The sequence below is a fragment of the Pipistrellus hanaki genome (assembly GCF_964339955.1).
Source record: "Pipistrellus hanaki genome assembly, chromosome: 1".
Lineage (NCBI taxonomy): Eukaryota > Metazoa > Chordata > Mammalia > Chiroptera > Vespertilionidae > Pipistrellus > Pipistrellus hanaki.
In genome coordinates this window covers 43,776,228-43,795,929 of record NC_140503.1, presented here as the reverse complement: position 1 = coordinate 43,795,929, position 19,702 = coordinate 43,776,228, and the positions used below count along the sequence as shown (strand labels likewise).

Sequence of the window (19,702 nt, the reverse complement as noted above, 5' to 3'; positions counted from 1 at the left end):
AGAAATAAAACTGCAAGAGTTCCTATGATCATAAAACTATGACTGGTTAAAGAAAAGTCATTTCATTTCCTAATTAGGGAAAATAGAGCTAATCCAGGAGCAGTGGGTAAAAGACATGCGATTTGTGTACTGAAAATGGTCATTGCTCTTTAATTCACAAGACAGTGCTTTACATTTTAAAAAGGGCAGACTAGTTTCATGATCAGCCAATATCTTTTAACTTATAAATTTTAATGAATTTAAAAATAATTTTTAAAAAGAGAAATGGTATTTTGTGTTCAAATACAAACAATATACCAAGTTAATAAAAATAATTTCTAATTAGGAGTCTACTGACATCCTTAATACAAATAAACAATCTATAGTTAAAAGGAAAAGTCTATAGTTAAAATGTCACCTATGAACACCAGTGGGATTGGGCCTAAACAGGCGGTCGGATATCCCTCAAAGAGTCCCAGATTGGAGAGGGTGCAGGCTGTGCTGAGGGACACTCCCTCCCATGTGCACAAATTTCATGCACCGAGCCTCTAGTAACACAAATAAAGAACACGTTGGAAAGCATACACAGCAGATTAGGGGAAGCTGAGAATTGAATCAGTGAATTAGAACACAGAATTGAAAATACCACTCAATCAGAGAACCAAAAAGAAAAAAAAAATTAAAAAACATGAGGACAGCTTAAGGGAACTGTGGGGTGTGAAATGTAACAATATTAGAATAGCAGGTGTGCCAAAGGGGCAGAAAGAGAGAAAGTAATAGAGAACGTGTTTGAAGAAATAATGGCAGAAAACTTCCCCAATCTGATAAAAAAAAAAAAAAAAAAAAAAAAGTGACACAAGTTCAGAAGGCACAGAGAACCCCCAGCAAGAAGAATCTAAAAAGGCCCATACCCAGACACATCATAATTAAAATGCCAAATATTAAAGACAAAGAGAGAATCTTAAAGGCAGCAAGAGAAACAAAACCTGTTACCTATAAAGGAGTTCCCATAAAGCTGACACCTGATTTCTCATCAGAAACCCTACAGGCCAAAAAGAAATGGCATGACTACTCAAGGTAATGCAAAGCAAGAATCTGAGATCAAGATTATTATATCCAGCAAGACTATCATTCAAAATAGACGGTCAAATAAAGAGCTTCCCAGACAAAGAAAAGCTAATGGAGTAGAGCACCCCTAAGTCAGCATTACAAGGAATGCTAAAGGGACTGCTGTAATAAGAAGACAACAAAGAGAGAGAAACCTAGCCATACAGAATTAAAATGAAAATAAATAATTGCTCTAAATGTAAATGTATTAATAATAACCCTAAATGTAAATGTATTAAATGCTCCAATCAAAAGGCATAGGGTAGATGAATGGATACAACAGCATGACACAACTACATGCTGTCTACAAAAGACCCACATCAAAACAAAACACACACACAGGATGAGAGTGAAAGCATGGAAAAATTTTTTCCATGCAAATGGAAAAGAAAAAAAAAAGCTGGGGTAGCAATACTCATATCCAACAAAATAGACATTACAATGAAGGCCATTAGAAGAGAAAACAAAGGTCACTACATGATACTAAAGAGACAGATCCAACGAGGGGATATAACCCTGGTAAACATATATGCACCCAATATAGGAGCACCTAAATAAATAAGAAAACTTCTAAAGGACTTCAATGGAGAGACTGACAACAATACAGCCATAGTAGGGGACTTTAACACCCCTCTGAGTTCCCTGGATAGATATCCCAGACAAACTTAACTAGGAAACAGAGATTCTAAAAGACACACTGAATCAGATGGATTTAATTGACATTTATAGAACATTATCACTCCAATGCAGAATATACATTCCATAAGAATCATTCACAAAGATAGACCACATGTTAGGACACAAAACAAGTATCTACTAGTTCAAGAAGATTGAAATTATATCACACATCTTCTCAGATCACAGTGGAATAAAATTAGAAATCAACGATAGTAAAAACACTCAAACATTCAAACACATGGAGGCTAAATAGCATGTTATTAAACACTGAATGGGTTACCAATGAGATCAATGGTCCCTCCCAACTGCCCTCCCCTGCTGGCCATCTTGTGGCAGCCATCTTGTGTCGACATGTGGGCAGGATTTTTGACCACATAGGGGCAGCCATCATGTGTGTTGGAGTGATGGTCAATTTGCATATTACTTTTATTAGATAGGATTCCTTTCATATGAAACTAGTGACCCAGTGCACAAAATTCATGCACGGGATGGGGGGGGGGGGTCTCTCAGCCCAGCCTGAACCATCTCCAATCTGGGACCCCTCAAGGGTTGTCTGACTGCTGGTGGGATCGGGCCTAAACCGGCAGTCGGACATCCCTCTCATAATGTGGGACAGCTGGTTCCTAACTGCTCATCTGCCTGCCTTCCTGATCACCCTTAACCTGCCTGCCTGTCTGATCGCCCCTAACTGCCTCTGCCTCCCTGCCGGCCTGATCTCACCCCCAACTGCCCACCCCTCCCAGTCTGATCTCACCCACAACTGCCCTCCCCTGCTGGCCTGATATCCCCCCCAACTGCTCTCCCCTGCCAACCTGAACTCGCCCCCAACGGCCTTCTCTGCCTCGGCCTCCACCACCATGGCTTTGTCTGGAAGGAAGTCAGACGTCTGAAAGATGGCGGGTCAACTCGGTCTAATTAGCAAATTACCCTTTTATTAGTATATATATCCAGAATACGTAAATTCATAGAGATAGAAAGCAGATTTCCAGGGGCTGTGAAGAACGAATTGCTTAATATGTTTGGGGTTTTTCCTTTTGGGATAAAATGTTTTAGAACTACATAAAGGTTTTGGTTACATAACATATGTACCAAATACCACCGAACTGTGCACTTTAAACTGATTAATTTTATGATGTGTGAATTTTACCCAATAAATAACAGAATGCTAGAACAGAATTGATAACATCTGAAAACAATTACCCAAGTATGCTTACTACTTATTGCTTCCCAACTAAAATATTGTACATTATAATCACCTGGAGTGCCTGTTAAAAAAAAAATAACAATGAAATATTTCTTAAACTATCTTAAGACATTTTCTATAATGTCAGCAATGACTGCCATTACAGAAAGCTTTTCAGGCATAATTTAATCATTGACTTATTTATTCTAAAATCTACAAGTTACTTTTTTAAAACGTATTTTTACTGACTTCAGAGAGGAAGGGAGAGGAAGAGAGATAGAAACATCAATGATGAGAATCACTGCACAGTCGCCTCCTGCATGCCCTACAAAGGGGGATCAAGCCCACTACTCAGGCATGCGCCCTGACTGGGAATCGAACCGTGACCTCCTGGTTCATAAGTCAACACACGACCACTGAGCCATGCCGCTGGGCTACAAGATATTTTTTAAAAGCTGAATGAGGTGGTTCTAATTTAGTCACCATGAGTGAAAGGATAAAACCCAGAAACAGCTAATCACAAGTCACCTCATAGATATGGTATCACAAGAACTAAAAAACACAATATAAAAATGTCCACTTGTTTCTCACAACCACTTTTACAAGACAGTTCCAAGAAATGGAAATTTTATAAGAAATGGCTTCCTTCCTTTCTATATTTTAGTAGTCCAAAGGATTCTGCACATCATAATCAGATTTACCTTTCATACATACAAATACATCCTGTTACTCCCCAGCTTTAAAAACCTTCAGTGGGTCCCCCTACTTATTACAACATCAAATCTAACTTCCTCTGACTGACTCTCTTTTCTTTCTTTAATCCCCACCCGAGGAAATGCTTCCATTGATTTTTAGAGAGGGAGAGAAAAAAAGACACATCCATCAGTTGCCTCCCAGATGCACAGCGACTGGGTATTGAACCTGTGACCCTTTGGTGCACAGGACTACACTCCAACCAACCAAGCCACACCAGCCAGGCCCTCTGCCTGACTTCCATTACCCTGTAGTAAGAGCTTTTCTCAAACTTTAGTGTACACTGTAATCACCTGGGGTGCCTGTTAAAACAGATTGTTGTACGCTACCTCTAGAATTTCCAATTCCGGAGTCTGAAGCAGGCCTCAATACCTATATTTACAATACATCTCCAAAATGACCCCATAGTGTCCCTTAAACGTATTTCTCCCAATTCCCGAGCCTACCCAACATATAATTCTTTTATTGGATTCATCTTTTCATGAACTGTGCCCAATTCTTCCTGCTTAACTTTGCTGCCCCAAAACACTTTCTTGCCTACCCAAATCATACCCATCCTGTAGTTCTCAACACTGCCTTACATTACAATCACCTGAGAGCACTTTTAAAAACTATGGTTGCACTACCTGTCGGATTCGGATTCAACTGATCCTGGGGAAAGTTTCCTCATTTTACTCTGATGGGCAGAGTTGAGATCTACCACTTTACCTTCCTTCAATCTGTTTCCCAAAAGAATTATGAACACTCACTGAATTTTCTCCCCTCTAAATTCCTAGTGTTCCCAGAATATTTTACCAAGTTTAAAAGAAGTTACTTAACAGATTGTACTACTCTATAACTTTCATTTTAAGTCTTATTTCTCCAACTTGATCTGTTATCATACCTTCAATTTCTACATCCTTACAGCACTAGTATCTTGATGAATACATAGTAGGAGCTCTGTGATTATTTCTTCATGGATTGTGGATTCAAAATAGAATTCAGAGCTTTAAAATATTTCTAATCTATCCAATTCAGCAAACTACACTCCCTCTTTTTAAATACTGATTTGCAACAAGCTAATTGTGTTATGGTGAGTCACTTAACTCCTTCCTACCCCAATAAATAAATTGGAAAGAAAAATATTATCAAAATGCTGTGAAAAATAATAAAATTATTAATAGCATCATAAATGGTTCACAGTTGTTTCCTCAGAGCAAATAGCCTTTTTTAAACCCATTAAGACTGTTTCAAAACAGTTAAAGAGAATCAAAGCACACATATTTAAAGCCCTGACTTGTTTTCTCAACAGATATGTATCATTCAAGCCCTGAATTCACCAGATGCATATTAAATTAATCTTCACTTTTAGTTTTTATATAACACTCCACTCTAGCTTTATAAATACTTCACCACATCAAGCAGAATCCATTGGTGCTTTATGACATTAAATATTAACAGATTATCTCCATTGTGCAAAAAAAACCCCAAAAAAATTGATTCATTTTAATGCAGTCAAATGTATGCTTGCTAAATATAGGCTATCGTATCTTTATTTTTAAATTGGCCAATTTCTATCTAAATGTGAAAAGTAAATTTGCTCTTAACTAAAAATCCAGTGACACTTGGTACTTAAAAAAACAACTCACTTAACACTTCAGAAATTAACTAGAAAATTCAACCAAATATCTGAATTCTAATACTGTAGTAGTTTAATAGTCCAATTAAATTTCCTGGAAAATTTACTTCTTATAAAATCATAATTTTTTCATTAACTACATTGAACCAATTAATGTATTATGTCAGAAACAGGACTGATACTCAGAAACCATGGAGTCCAATCTAACATTAAGTATATAATCTTGAGCAAGTCACTTAGCCTCTGCATTTAAGTAGTTTCAACTGTAAAATGCAAGAATCTAACTAGACCATCTCCGTTGTTTTCTTTCAGCTTTATGAATCCATAACCTAGGAAACTCAAGAAATGTAATCATTAACCAGATGGATCCCATTAAAGACAAAGTGAGCTTATGTATTGATTGATATGGAGAACATCTATCTCTAGAAAACCTAAGTGCTTTCAGAGAAACAGATTGTTCCTGCGTGTTATTTAACTAGGTGAAAAAGCAAACATAATCCACCAAACATGGAGCTACTAAGCAATTTTTACATCATACCCTAGATGACCAGAGTATTTGGATATCACAATACAAATTAAGGTTAAGACCTAGCTGATTTGGCTCAGTGGATAGAAGGCCTGCGGACTGAAGGGTCCTGGGTTCGATTCCGGTTAAGGCCACATGCCGATTGCAGGCTTGATCCCCAGTAGGGGGAGTGCAAAAGGCAGCCGATCAATGATGTTCTCTCTTATCATTGATGTTTCTGTCTCCCTCTCCCTCTCCTTTTCTCTTTGAAATCAACAACAAAAAAAATTTTTTTATATATATTTTGGAATAACAAAGGGTGTCCCTATAAGTCCAGGACAGGACAGTGATAAAGCCAACTGAAAGTGGATTGTAGTTAATAATTACTACTTAGGCTATGTAAGAAATAGTGTATCAGGACAGCACTTTATTGCCATTATAACAGATATTCCCATTTTGAGTCAGAATTGGAAATAATCAGGCAACTACAGCAGTACCCACACACTCTTCCTACTAAACCTTTGCCAGCTCAAGCTTCTGGATTGCTTCTTGCAAGTGTAATAAGACTGGAGCTCTGGCCAAGAAATCTGTACAGCTGAAACCATGAGTGACAATAAAATGCAAGTGGCAAAGGACCTTAACTTTAGTGATGGTTCAAAAATTCTGAATTTAGATCTCCTTTACCACCTGCTACTGTCATATAGTCGGTACCACATTTAGCGCACACTTCCTAATCTCAAAAAATTAGGCACCTATCAGTTAACACTTAATGACCTAATATCAATCTTTCTGAAAGGGAAACTCAAGACTCTAAATAATGCTTCTAATTACATCTAAGAATGTTAGGAAAATCTCTTTTCAAAACCAGCCACAAATTACTTTATTCATTTTAGTTTCTTTTTAAAAAATGCCTGGGCCTGGCCCATGTGATTCAGTGGTTGAGCTTAAGCATTGACCCATAAACCAAGAAGTCACTGGCTCAGTTCCCAGTCAGGGCACATGCCCAAGTTGGGAGCTCAATCCCCAGTGGGGGGACATGCAGGAGGCAGCTGATTGATGTTTCTCTCTCCAATATTTCTCTCTTTCTCTCTATCCCTCTCCCTAAAATCAGTAAGAACATACATTTTAAATGCCTGGGTTGGAGTGAGAGGGAAAGATGAACTGGCAGATCCCAGAGGATTTTTAGGGCAGTGAAAATATTCTATATAATGATAAATGTTATCATATTTTTTAAACACATAAAATATACAACACAAACACTGAATCCGAAGTTAAGTTGTGAACTTTAGGTGATTATGTGTCAATGCAGATTCACCAATTATAAGGAACAGACCACCTGGTGATGCTGAAAATGAGGGAGGATGCCCTGGCCACTGTGGCTCAGTTGGCTGGACACCATCCCGTGCATCCAAAGGTCGATGGTGTGATTCCAGGTCACAGTGCATGCCTGGACTGTGGGCTCAATCCCCAGCAGGGGGTGTGCAGGAGGCAGCCGATTGATATTGTACTCGCACACTGATGTTTCTCTTTTCTGGAGGAGGAGGAGGAGGAGGAGGAGGAGGAGGAGGAGGAGGAGGAGGAGGAGGAGGAGGAAAAAGGAAGGAAGGAAGGAAGGAAGGAAGGAAGGAAGGAAGGAAGGAAGGAAGGAAGGAAGGAAGGAGGAAGGAAGGAAGGAAGAGAGGAGGAGGGAAGAAAGAGAGGAGGAGGGAAGGAAGGGAGGAAAGAGGGAAGGAAGGGAGGAAGGAGGGAAGGAAGGGAGGAAGGAGGGAAGGAAGGGAGGAAGGAGGGAAGGGAGGGAGGAAGGGAGGAAGGAAGGGAGGAAGGGAGGAAGGAAGGAAGGAAGGAAGAAGAAGAAAAAGAAGAAGGGCCGAAACCAGTTTGGCTCAGTGGATAGTGTGTCAGCCTGCAGACTGAAAGGTCTCGGGTTCAATTCCGGTCAAGAGCATGTACCTGGATTGCGGGCACATCCCCAGTAGGGGCGTGCAGGAGGCAGCTGATCGATGTTTCTCTCTCATCGATGTTTCTAACTATCTCTCTCCCTTCCTCTCTGTAAAAAATCAATAAAATATATTTTTTTTAAAAATTAACTCAAAATGTATCTTAGAATTCAATGTAACATGAAAAACTATAAAAATTCTTAAAGATAATGTTAGAAAAAAATCTAAGTTATCTTGGGTTTGGCAATGAGTTTTTTGATACAACACCTAAGTATGCTCAATGAAAGAAAAACTTGGCAAGTATATACGTGTGTGTGTGTGTGTGTGTGTGTGTGTGTGTTTCTTTTAAAATATGTTTTCATTGACTTTTAGAGAGAGAAGAAGGGAAAGGGATAAAGAAATAGAAACACTGATGAGAGAGAAACATCATGGATCAGCTAAACTCCTGCATGACCCTTTCGGGGATGGAGCCCACAACCCCCAGGCATGTGCTCTGACTAGGAGTCAAACTTCGACTTCTTGATTCCTGGGTGGCCACACTGGCTGGGCAAAAATTGTTAAATTCATTAAAGTTAAAAACATTTGTACTATGAAAGTCATTGTTAAGAGAATAAAGACAAGCCATAAATTGGAAGAAAATATTTGCAAAACACGTATCTAATGAAGGATTTGTATCCAAAATATACAAGAAACATTTAAAATTCAATAAGAAAACAAACAACCCAACTTAATAAGGGGCAAAAGATCTGAACAGACGTCTCATCAAAGATATATAGATGATGGCAAATAAGCACATGAAAAGGTACTCAACATTGTATGTCATTATAGTATTGAAATTAAAAAACCTATTAGAATGGCTAAAGTACATAAAACTGATAATACCAAATAATGGCAAGGACATGAACAACAGGAATGCTCATTCATTGCTGATGGGAATGCAAAATAGTATAAATACTTTGGAAGACAGTTTGGCAGTTTCCTACAAAATTAAACATTGTCTTACCATAAGATTTTGCAAACACACTGCTAGGTACTTACTCAAAGGAGTTGAAAGCATAGGTCTACATAAAACCCTGCACATGCATATTTATAGCAGCTTTATTCATAATCGCCAAAAAAATAGAAGAGTCAAGATATCCTTCAATAGGTGAAGAGATAAACAACTGTGGTACATTCAAATAATGGAAAATTATTCAGCAATAAAAGAAAATGAGCTACAAAAAGACAGAAGAAACTTAACTTAAAAGCATATTGTTAACTGAAAGAAACCAGTCTAAAAAGGCTATAGGATTCCAATTCTATGAAATTTTGGAAAAGGCAAAACTATACAGAGAGAGGAGTAAGGTCAGTGGTTGCCAAGGATTTTGGGAGAAGGCAAGGAGGGATGAGTAGGTAAAACAGAATTTTTAGGGTAGTAAAATTATTCAGTATGAAATTGTATTATGGAAAATGATATTATGCATTTGTTAAAACCCACAACATTATACAACACAGAGTGAACCTTAATGAAAATTATAGATTATAGTTAATAATATGTATCAAATAGGCAATATGGGTTCATTAATTGTAACTAATGTACCACACTAATATGTTACTAATAGAGGAAATGGGGAAAGAAGATATGTAGATATGAGAAACATGAAACTCTACCTGCTCAATTATTCCATAATTCTAAAATGTTTTTTTTAATTCGATTTTTTTTAATTGGGCATCCACAATCTCAAAAACTAGAATTTATAAAAATTCTAGTCAGTGAAAAAAGAAATTGACTTTAAATAAAATCAAATTTTAATTTTAATTTAAATAAAAATATTTTAACTTTAGCCCCCTTGTCTTTTTCTTGGCATTGGCCATATTGGTCTTAAACCTGCTCACTAACACCTACCCGTGTTTCCCCGAAAATAAGACATCCTCCGAAAATAAGACCTAGCCCATGGAAAGATAAGACATCCCCTGAAAATAAGATCTAGCGCAACTTTGGGAGAAAAAATTAATATAAGACACTGTCTTATTTTCGGGGAAACGGTACATCTGAGAGTGACAGCTAGGAAATGGAGATGATGTCCAGCTGGGAAGCTGCTTGATCAGTAATGGTTAGCAATTGAGCCTGAAGAACTAATGAGATCTGGTGACTATCACGGACACTCAACCACACACACAAACACACAAAACTTAAAACATTTTCACATCATTCATTAATGCCAACAAATTGTAGTTATAAATTTATCAAGGGGGATGTAAGTTATGGTACTTCCATTCAGAAGCTCAAGTCCTCAACACCCATTTTTGAAGGTTAAAGTTAAAATTGCCTGGCCAGTTTGGCTCAGTGGTTAAGCGTTGGCCCATGAACCAAGAGGTTACTGATTCGATTCTTGGTCAGGGTACATGCCCGGGTTGGGGGACTCAATCCCCAGTGGGGGCGTTCAAGAGGCATCCATTTGATGTTGATGTTTCTCTCTCACCAATGTTTCTTACCCTCTCCCTCTTCCTCTCTCCCTTCCTCTTTCTAAAATCAATAATAACTATTTTTTTTTTTTTAAGTTAGAATGTATAAGCTACAGAAATCAATTTAGTTCCAATGCTTTGTTCCCTAGAAATTTATGTGGCTTTTGATGGAGACATCAAACTGTAGCAATTTGATGGGCTTACCCAGCACCGAGAGGTGTTGCACCAAGTTCTTTTTGATGGCAAGGGCAATGGCTACCTGTTCACCCAGCTTCTCTGGCCAAGGCAAAATCCAAGAGAATATCCCTTTCCCCTGTATGTCAATGCCTCCATTGTGATGGGCGAGCTATTATTGAAGAACAATTCCCATCCCTGACACCGCAGGTCCTACCATAACTACACTACTCACTCAGGGTTTCTAGACAACTAACAGACTACAGTGCTGGAGAGGCAGGGTAGTCCATATGTTTTCCTATATCACCAGAATACTCCTGCCGAAATCAAAGGATGGCTCTCTCTTCAGTCCATTTCTGAGATACCACACCAGTTCTACTTAAAGCTTCTCAAAGATGCCTGGGTTTTTGGGTCCATGTTAGATGTCAACTACTGAAATCTGAACAAGTAATGGTCTTTCCCAGCTCAGTAAACCAAAAAGTCTGACCTCCAAATTTATTAAGATTCAAACTGAAAAGTGACAAGAATGTGCCCTATGAATTATTATGGTATAGCAACTGGCATAGATAAGGCAAAACTCACTACCAAAAGACTAAGTGGACTTAACACTAAATAAAAAATCTCCAGCAGGCCGAAACCTGTTTGGCTCAGTGGATAGAGCATCGGTCTGTGGACTAAAAGGTCCCGGATTCGATTCCGGTCAAGGGCATGTATCTTGGTTGTGGGCACATCCCCAGTAGGGGGTGTGCAAGAGGCAGCTGGTTGATGTTTCTCTCTCATCGATGTTTCTAACACTCTGTCCCTCTCCCTTCCTCTCTATAAAAAATCAAAATGTATTAAAAAAAAAAAAATCTCCAGCAGAAGCTTCTCTTCTGATTGTGATATCATAGGGCAAAATTTATTTATTCTGTATCTCCATAATCCATTTTCTTAGCAACTTCCACCAGGAGTGGACTATAGTTAAAACTACTGACAATAGCTGAAACTGGTTTGGCTCAGCGGTAGAGCGTCGGTCTGCGGACCGAAAGGTCCCAGGTTCGATTCCGGTCAAGGGCATGTACATTGGTTGCGGGCACGTACATTGGTTGCGGGCACATCCCCGGTACGGGGTATGCAAGAGGCAGCTGGTCGATGTTTCTCTCTCATCGACATTTCTAGTTCTCTATCTCTCTCCCTTCCTCTCTGTAAAAAAATCAATAAAATATATTTTCAAAAACACATACACACACAAAAAAACTACTGACAAAATAGTTTACTAAGGAGCATTTGGAATCTTGCTCCTTGGCATATGTCCTCAGTTTGGCTCAAATAAACTCACAAAAATTTATCTTAAAAAGAAAAAAAAAAGAATGGTTTATTTTATTTATTTATTTATTATGAGAAAGGCTTTTTAAAAAAATATATTTTATTGATTTTTTTACAGAGAGGAAGGGAGAGAGATAGAGAGCTAGAAACGTCGATGAGAAACATCGACCAGTTGCCTCCTGCACACCCCCCACCGGGGATGTGCCCGCAACCAATGTACATGCCCTTGACCGGAATCGAACCTGGGACTTTTCAGTCCGCAGACCGACGCTCTACCCCTGAGCCAAACAGATTTCGGCAGAATGGTTTATTAAGTGAATGATAACAAAGATATATGATGCTACCAAATGTTCACAGTCCGAAAAAAAATTACTTTTAACCAATATCTGTGAACTTTGTGTAACGCAGTATAAAAAATGCAGATTCTTTTACTCTAGTGTTCACTGATATAGCTGAAATTATATAACCTAAATCAGAGGATTTTTATTTTTGAAAAATAATCTGACGAATTCAAAGCCACAAAACATGAAAGGGTGAGAGGATAAGAAATCAGAAACAGATGGCATCTAATTTTTTTTCCTGAGTCCATCCTGAACACAATTCCAATAATGTCAAAATCCAATTTGGCTCTCCAAATAAGTAAATCTCCCAAACTGAAAATGGTAATTCTGCTCTAGTTGGTGATGCTCAGTGGTTAGGGCATTAGCCCGCACATCCAAGGGTCACAGATTCAATTTCAGTCAAGGGCTCAAACCTTGATTTTGGGTTCGTTCTCCAGCCCCAGTAGGGGTATGTTCGGGAGACAGCTGACATGTGTGGCTCTCTCACATCAATGTTTCTCTCCCCCTCCTCCTCTCCCCTTCTCTTTTACTCTCTCTCAAAAAAAATGAATGGAAAAATATCCTCGGGTAAGGATTAACAAAAAAAAAGAAGAAGAAGAAGAAGAAAAGAAAGAAAATGGTAATTCTGCCCTGCTCAGTTGGTTAAAGTGTCATCCCCAACAAGATCCCAGGACAAGGCACATACAAGAAGCAACCAATCTTATCTAATAAAAGGATAATATGTAAATTGACCATCCTCCAACACATAAGATGGCTGCCCCCATGGGGTCAAAGATGGCCGGCCCCATGTGGACACAAGATGGCCACCACTGGATGGCCGGCAGGCGAGAACAGTTGTGGGCAATCAGGCCTGCAGGGGAGGGCAGTTGGGGGGAACCAGGCCTGCAGGGAAGGGCAGTTAGGGGTGACAGGACCAGCAGAGGAGTAGTTAGGCGTTGATCAGGCTGGCAGAAGAATGGTTAGGGTGTTATCAGGCTGGCAGACAGAAAGAGTTAGGGGTAATCAGGCAGGCAAGCAGTTGGGAGCTAGCAGTCCTGGAATGTGAGAGGGATGTCCGAGTGCCCGTTTAGGCCCGATCCCACCAGGGTCAGGCCTAAACTGGCAGTCAGGCATCCCTCAAGGGGTTCCAGATTGTAGAGGTTGCAGGCTGAGCTGAGGGACACCCCCTCCTCCGCCCCAGTGCATGAATCTCATACACCGGGCCTCTAGTAAATGCATAAATGAGTGGAGCAACAATGTTTCTTTTTCTTTTTCTTTCTCTCCCTCTCATTACCCCTTTCCTCTAAAAGTCAATAAAAAAGAAAATGATAATTCTGAAATAATTTTTTCCCTCCCAGCTTCTTAAATTTTTTATATTAGGCAGAAAGAGTAGAGAGAAGTTAGATGTTTAAAAAAATATATCATTCCAGCCCCAGTTGGAATGAAGGTTCCTCAATTCTGGTCAAGAACACATGCCCAGGTTGTGGGCTCGATCCCCAGTAGGCGGCATGCAGGAGGTAGGGCATGCAATGAATGATTCTCTCTCATCATTGATGTTTCTCTCTATATATATCTCTCCTTCCTCTCTGAGATAAATAAAAGTAGCCCTACCGAAACTTGTTTGGCTCAGTGGATAGTGTGTCAGCCTTTGGACTAAAAGGTCCCAGGTTTGATGCGGGCACATCCCCAGTGGGGGGTGTGCAGGAGGCAGCTGATCAATGTTTCTCTCTCATTGATGTTCCTAACTCTCTATCCCTCTCCCTTCCTCTCTGAAAAAATCAATGATATATTTTTTAAAAATAATAATAATAATTTTTTAAAAAGTAGCCCTAACCGGTTTGGCTCAGTGGATAGAGCATCGGCCTGCAGACTGAAGGGTCCAGGGTTCAATTCCGGTCAAGGGCATATACCCTGGTTGCAGCACATCCCCAGTAGGGAGTGTGTAGGAGGCAGCTGATTGATGTTTCTGACTCTCTATCCCTCTCCCTTCCTCTCTAAAAAAATCAATAAAATATATTTTTAAAATAAATAAATAAAAGTAAATAATAAATATTAAAAAAATACCATTCCAAAAATTCTGAAGTTCTTTCATGAAACTCTACTTCCACTTATCTGAAGCCACTGAAGCACTTTCTATCAAGATTGGTGATATTAAAATCTGTCTATGAAATCAGCTCTTTTTTTCTGGATACAATGATTATTTATCTTCATTAGAGAAGTTCACATCATATTTTTTTAAAAAAGAAGAAGCTTTCAAATAACAAGCTCTGGAAGAATACTCATTTGATTTGAATAAAGCACTGCCTGGCATTTTAAAAACATTTACTTGGTAACTTTCACTCCTGATTGACAGCACCAATAAAATTAGCTGTATGTACTTTGTTCATTATTTTACTCTAGTATATGGTATATAAACCTTTCCAATTTTTCCTAAAGCTTTCTGAGCTCATCCAAGGAATGGATATTGAAGGAGTCATTTTTAGATTTCCTGACAAGCAAATCCCATAACTGACAACTGCAAAGATTCTTGGAACCGCCACATACTTTGAGTGGAAAGGTCATTGAGAAAAGTATCATCTCTAACAATCTCTATTGTTGCCTATAATTTAGATAGATATTTTTACTCTAACAGCTAATATACTCTTATAATACTATAATACATGGTTTATGAAAGTTTTATGAGAAGAGAGTGGAAAATACACGCTATTTTTCTTTACCAACAAAGCAAGGTGATACTGCCTCAAATTTTAGATTCAAAAGATGAAAAAAATTATCCAAGAAAACACATCTAAAAGCTTAAAGATACACTAAAAACTTTACACTCTTTATTTTTTTAAAATATATTTTATTGATTTTTTACAGAGAGGAAGAGAGAGGGATAGAGAGTTAGAAACATCGATGAGAGAGAATTATTGACTAGCTGCCTCTGCACACCCCCTACTGGGGATGTGCCCGCAACCAAGGTACATGCCCTTGACCGGAATCGAAAATGGGATCCTTCAGTCCGCAGGCTGACGCTCTATCCACTAAACCAAACCGGTTTCGGCTAAAAACTTTTTTTTTTTTAAATATATTTTATTGATTTTTTTACAGAGAGGAAGAGAGAGGGATAGAGAGTTAGAAACATCGATGAGAGAGAATCATCGATCAGCTGCCTCTTGCACACCCCCTACTGGGGATGTGCCCGCAACCAAGGTACATGCCCTTGACCGGAATTGAACCTGTGACCTTTCAGTCCGCAGACCGACGCTCTATCCACTGAGCCAAACCGGTTTTGGCTCGGCTAAAAACTTTACACTCTTTAAAGGGCCATTCAGAAAGTGGAATAATCTTACAAAAAGCTACAACCACCAAAACAACTACTTTTTTTTTTCAAAAAAGATAAGGAGCCCGGCTGGTGTAGTTCAGTAACCAAATGTCAACCTATGAACCAAGATGTCCCTGGTTCAATTCCCAGTCAGGGTGCATGCCTGGGTTTTGGACTTGATCCCCAGTAGGGGTGTGTAAGAGAAATGGATGTTTCTCTCTATCTTTCAATCTCTCTCTTCCTCTCTCTCTAAAATCAATACAAAATATATTTGTAAAAAGGTATGGGTACTTTATTAATAATTTTAAATATATCAATCCATTTATCAATGTGACCAATATTTATTGCTTATTATATAGATGCAGTGGTGGATAAAATTTAAAATATTGAAAATAAATTATTTCTACCACAAGGAGCATGCAGTATAGTAGATGACTTTTATCAGAGATTTTTAATTTTTTTTTTTTTACACACAACTATTACTAAAGTAAGTTACTCAATTTTTATCTGTTGAGTATAAAGTACATTTAAAAATTAAAAAGTACAGCCAAGCCGGCATGGCTCAGTGGTTGAGCATCGACCTATGAACTAAGAGGTCATGGTTCGATTCCTGACCAGTGCACATGCCTGGGTTTGAGGGCTCAATCCCCAGTCTGGGTGTGCAGGAGGCAGCTGATCAATGATTCTCTCTCATCATTGATGTTTCTATCTCTCCCTCTCCCTTCCTACTTGAAATCAATAAAAATATATTTTTTAAATTAAAAAGTTCAGCCCTACAGGTTTGGCTCAGACTATAGGGTCCTGGGTTCAATTCCACTCAAGGGGACATATTGCATGCAGGAGGCAACCAAGTGTCTCTTTCACATCAATATTTCTCTCTGTGTGTCTCCCCCAACCCTTCTACTCTCTCTAAAAATCAATGGAAAAATATCCTCTGGTGAGGATTAACAATAACAACAAATTAAAAAGTATGGACTATGTGTTACATCACAAAGCAAACTATATTAGCTGTTAATATATTGATAACATATAACAGGTTACACATAACTATCATTTTAAAACTATAAAAGGAACAAATTATAAAGACTTCATGTTCCTGCCGAAACCAGTTTGGCTCAGTGGATAGAGCGTCGGCCTGTGGACTGAGGGGTCCCAAGTTTGATTCCGGTCAAGGGCATGTACCTTGGTTGTGGGCACATCCCCAGCGTGGGGTGTGCAAGAGGCAGCTGATCGATGATTGTCTCTCATCAATATTTCTAGCTCTCTATCCCTTTCTCTTTCTCTGTAAAAAAAAATCAATAAAATATTTTTTTTAAAAAGACTTCATGTTCCTGAGATTTATTTCTATATTATCATTTTGACTGACTTAAAGACAGAAATTCATTCCATTTTAATTTATTTTAGATTATACATATAAGAATTCTGTAAATTTTGCTAATAGTTTAAATCTAACTAAGATGAGTCATGACACTGATATTAATTTTAATCTTAAATTACAACTATTTTATGCCCCAATTTAATTCTCTTCAGAGACATGAGATGTTAATTGAAATTTATATAAATTACTTTTTGTTGTGTTGTTATCCCCCACCCAAGGATACTTTCCCAATGATTCTTAGAGATAGTGGAAGAGGGAGGGACAGAGAGAGAAACATTGATGTGAGAGAGAGACATCGATTGATTGCCACACAACACGACCTGACCCATCTGGGTGGGAAGGGGGAAAATCCAGCCTCCAACCCAGGCATGCACCCTTCACCTGAATCAAATCCTGAACCCTTCAGTCTGAGGGTGGATGCCCAAATCAGCTAGGGCATAAATTACTTTTTAAATGTTTTATTTTTAAATAGATTTTTATTGATTTCAGAGAGGAAGGGAGAGGGAGGGAGAATCATTGATCAGCTGTCTCCTGCACCCGAAACCTGGGCATGTGCCCTTGACAGAAATCGAACCTGGGATCCTTTAGTCCACAGCTCTTGCTCTATCCCCTGAGCCAAACCAGCTGGGGTTTAAATGTTTTTCTTTCTTTCTTTTTTTTTAATATATATTTTATTGATTTTTTTACAGAGAGGAAGAGAGAGGGATAGAGAGTTAGAAACATCGATGAGAGAGAATTATTGACCAGCTGCCTCTTGCACACCCCCTACTGGGGATGTGCCTGCAACCAAGGTGCATGCCCTTGATTGGAATCGAACCTGTACCTGGGATCCTTCAGTCCGCAGGCTGAGGCTCTATCCACTGAGCCAAACCGGTTTCGGCTTAAATGTTTTTCTTATCAACCCATACTATATACAAAACAAATCTGAGAAAACCTTTGAAACATAATTGGTATTTTGAATAAATGCACATATTCTATTTTATTTCTAGGAGTTAAGAAATTACTGATAACTGAATTTCATGATACTTGTGATCAATTTCTGTAAGTCTTGTTGTATACATGTTCTCAAATACATTATCCAATTTCCTTCCTATCTCAAACCTTATTCCACCAAACTAGGCTACCTTGACTGTGTAAGATGAATGATAATTCAGCTTTCAATTAGAAGGTGGTTCCATTTAAAGTGGGCTATTAAGTATACCACCAAGTTACAATACTGGTAGGAGTTTTAACTCATTTTATTTGTGAAGAAAATAAATCTCTGGTAGTTCCACGACTTGCCCAAGACCAACAACTAGCCAGTGGCAGTTTGGGTTCAATCCCAGATTTACCTGCCTCAAAGCCAAAACTTCCCCTGGACCACAATTATCTCCTTAAAAGATTAAGAGACAGGCTCAAAAGCAGACAATCCCTCTGAACGTATCTATTCTAAGACATCACCACGCAGTTCTAACCAGTCCACTGATTGAAATAAAAATAAAGAGCTTCGTTCTGCTTCATTTAAACTAGGGCAGGCTTACTCGCAGGTAAAAAAAAAAAAAAAGGGGGGCGGGTGGAAAAGGCTTGCCTCAACATGTCTCTGCTAGACCTATATTCTATACGGTTCTAGTCCTTTTTTTAAAAAAATATATAAACACCAATATCCACCAAACAAGACTATGCCGGACTAGCCTAGTTTGGTGCTTTTCAGAATTGCGCTTTTCTAAGATAATGTATACGATTTGATACAGAACCGAGAGACGTTGGATATGTTATCCCAGCACTTTTCAAACATTTAAAGTATCATTTAGAGGCAGCAAACCCAGTTCCGCTCCCTTTGACGCCGCGATGCCGCCCGCTTGGGGGGTACCGCTCCCGGGCGACGCAGGGACCGGAGCAATAAAGGAAGAAGCGGGGGCCGCACACGGAAGTTGGGTGGAGGGAGGTGTCCTTACCCACTCTTCTGCCTTAGCTCGGTCAAGGGCGGCTCCCCACGGTGTCCAGCCCAGGCACAATCCCCCAAAAACCTCCAGACCGGGCTATGTCCCCGCGGGGCGGACAGGGAGAGCAGGCAATGGGAGCTCCCGAAGTCTAAGCCCTCCTTCCCGGCGCCGCCGGGGAGCGCTCCCCCTTTCAAAGCGAGCCCTCCAGGTGGCAAACTCCCCGTCCGCAGCGACACAAGTCCGCCGCCTCCGGAGGGGAGCCTCCTCCGCAGCTTTCATCCGGCCACCCGGCCACCCGAAACTCTCCGCCGGCGGTCCCCACCATCCCTGCTCCCCGCCCCCGCAGCCTCCGCACACACAGCGCCGGCCTGCGCCCCACCCAGGATCCCGGCGTCCCCCTCCCCGACCCGGAAAGCGCGGCCCGGCCCCCTCCCTCCTCCTGCAGCCCGTCCCCGCAACACACACACACACACACACACACACACACACACACCCACCTCAGGCTCCAACCTCCGGACCCGTCGAAGCCGGAGCGGGTACGCGGTCGGGTGGCGCTCCGGGGATCGCGAGGGCCAGGCGCGGTCCCCTCCCCGAGGCGCCGAGCGCTTCTTCCCCCACCCTCCGCGGCGGCTCCTCTCTTTCCCGGGAGCCGCGGGAGGAGAGGTGTGGGAGGGGAGGGGGAGGCGAGGAGCCGAGGGGCGACAGGAGCCCGGCCGGAACCACTCGCGCTGGCCCCACCCTCAGCTGGGAGCGAAGCGCCCCTGCGCTCCAGATAGGACCGACTGAAAGCAGTGAGCGAGAAATGGACACAACCGCTTCCGGGTCACCCCCGCTCCGGCCCCTCCTTAGCAACCGCGTGGGGTTGCTAAGCGGAAGTGCCTCCAAAGCACCCCCATTTCTTCTGGGACGATCAGGAGGTAGCTGGGAGCTTGTACTGTTCTTTGACGACACCTTCTGCTCCGAGTCTGAGAGCTCACGCTTCACAGCCAGAGTCACAAAGCCCATCTTGCTTTTCCCTTAAGCTGTGCCCACGCCTCCACCCCCTCCCCCCAGCTAATACCCTGTTTCCCCGAAAATAAGACAGTGTCTTA

The 19,702-nt window shown here is 40.5% G+C and overlaps 1 protein-coding gene across 7 annotated transcripts in view; it reads right to left on the bottom strand.

Annotated features, from left to right (window-relative positions):
* CSNK1G1 (casein kinase 1 gamma 1) overlaps nt 1-19,399 on the bottom strand; it is a 120,348-nt gene extending 100,949 nt beyond the window's left edge. For 6 of the 7 annotated variants that reach the window (XR_014795297.1, XM_084887430.1, XM_084887433.1 and 3 more), the window contains exon 1: nt 19,109-19,399. The gene's annotated coding sequence lies outside the window, so the exon portion shown is untranslated. Of the gene's footprint in view, nt 1-18,623; nt 18,975-19,108 lie in introns of those variants that run through there. The other variant, XM_084887429.1, reaches the window with a different exon arrangement.
* Between the last annotated feature and the right edge of the window lie 303 nt (nt 19,400-19,702).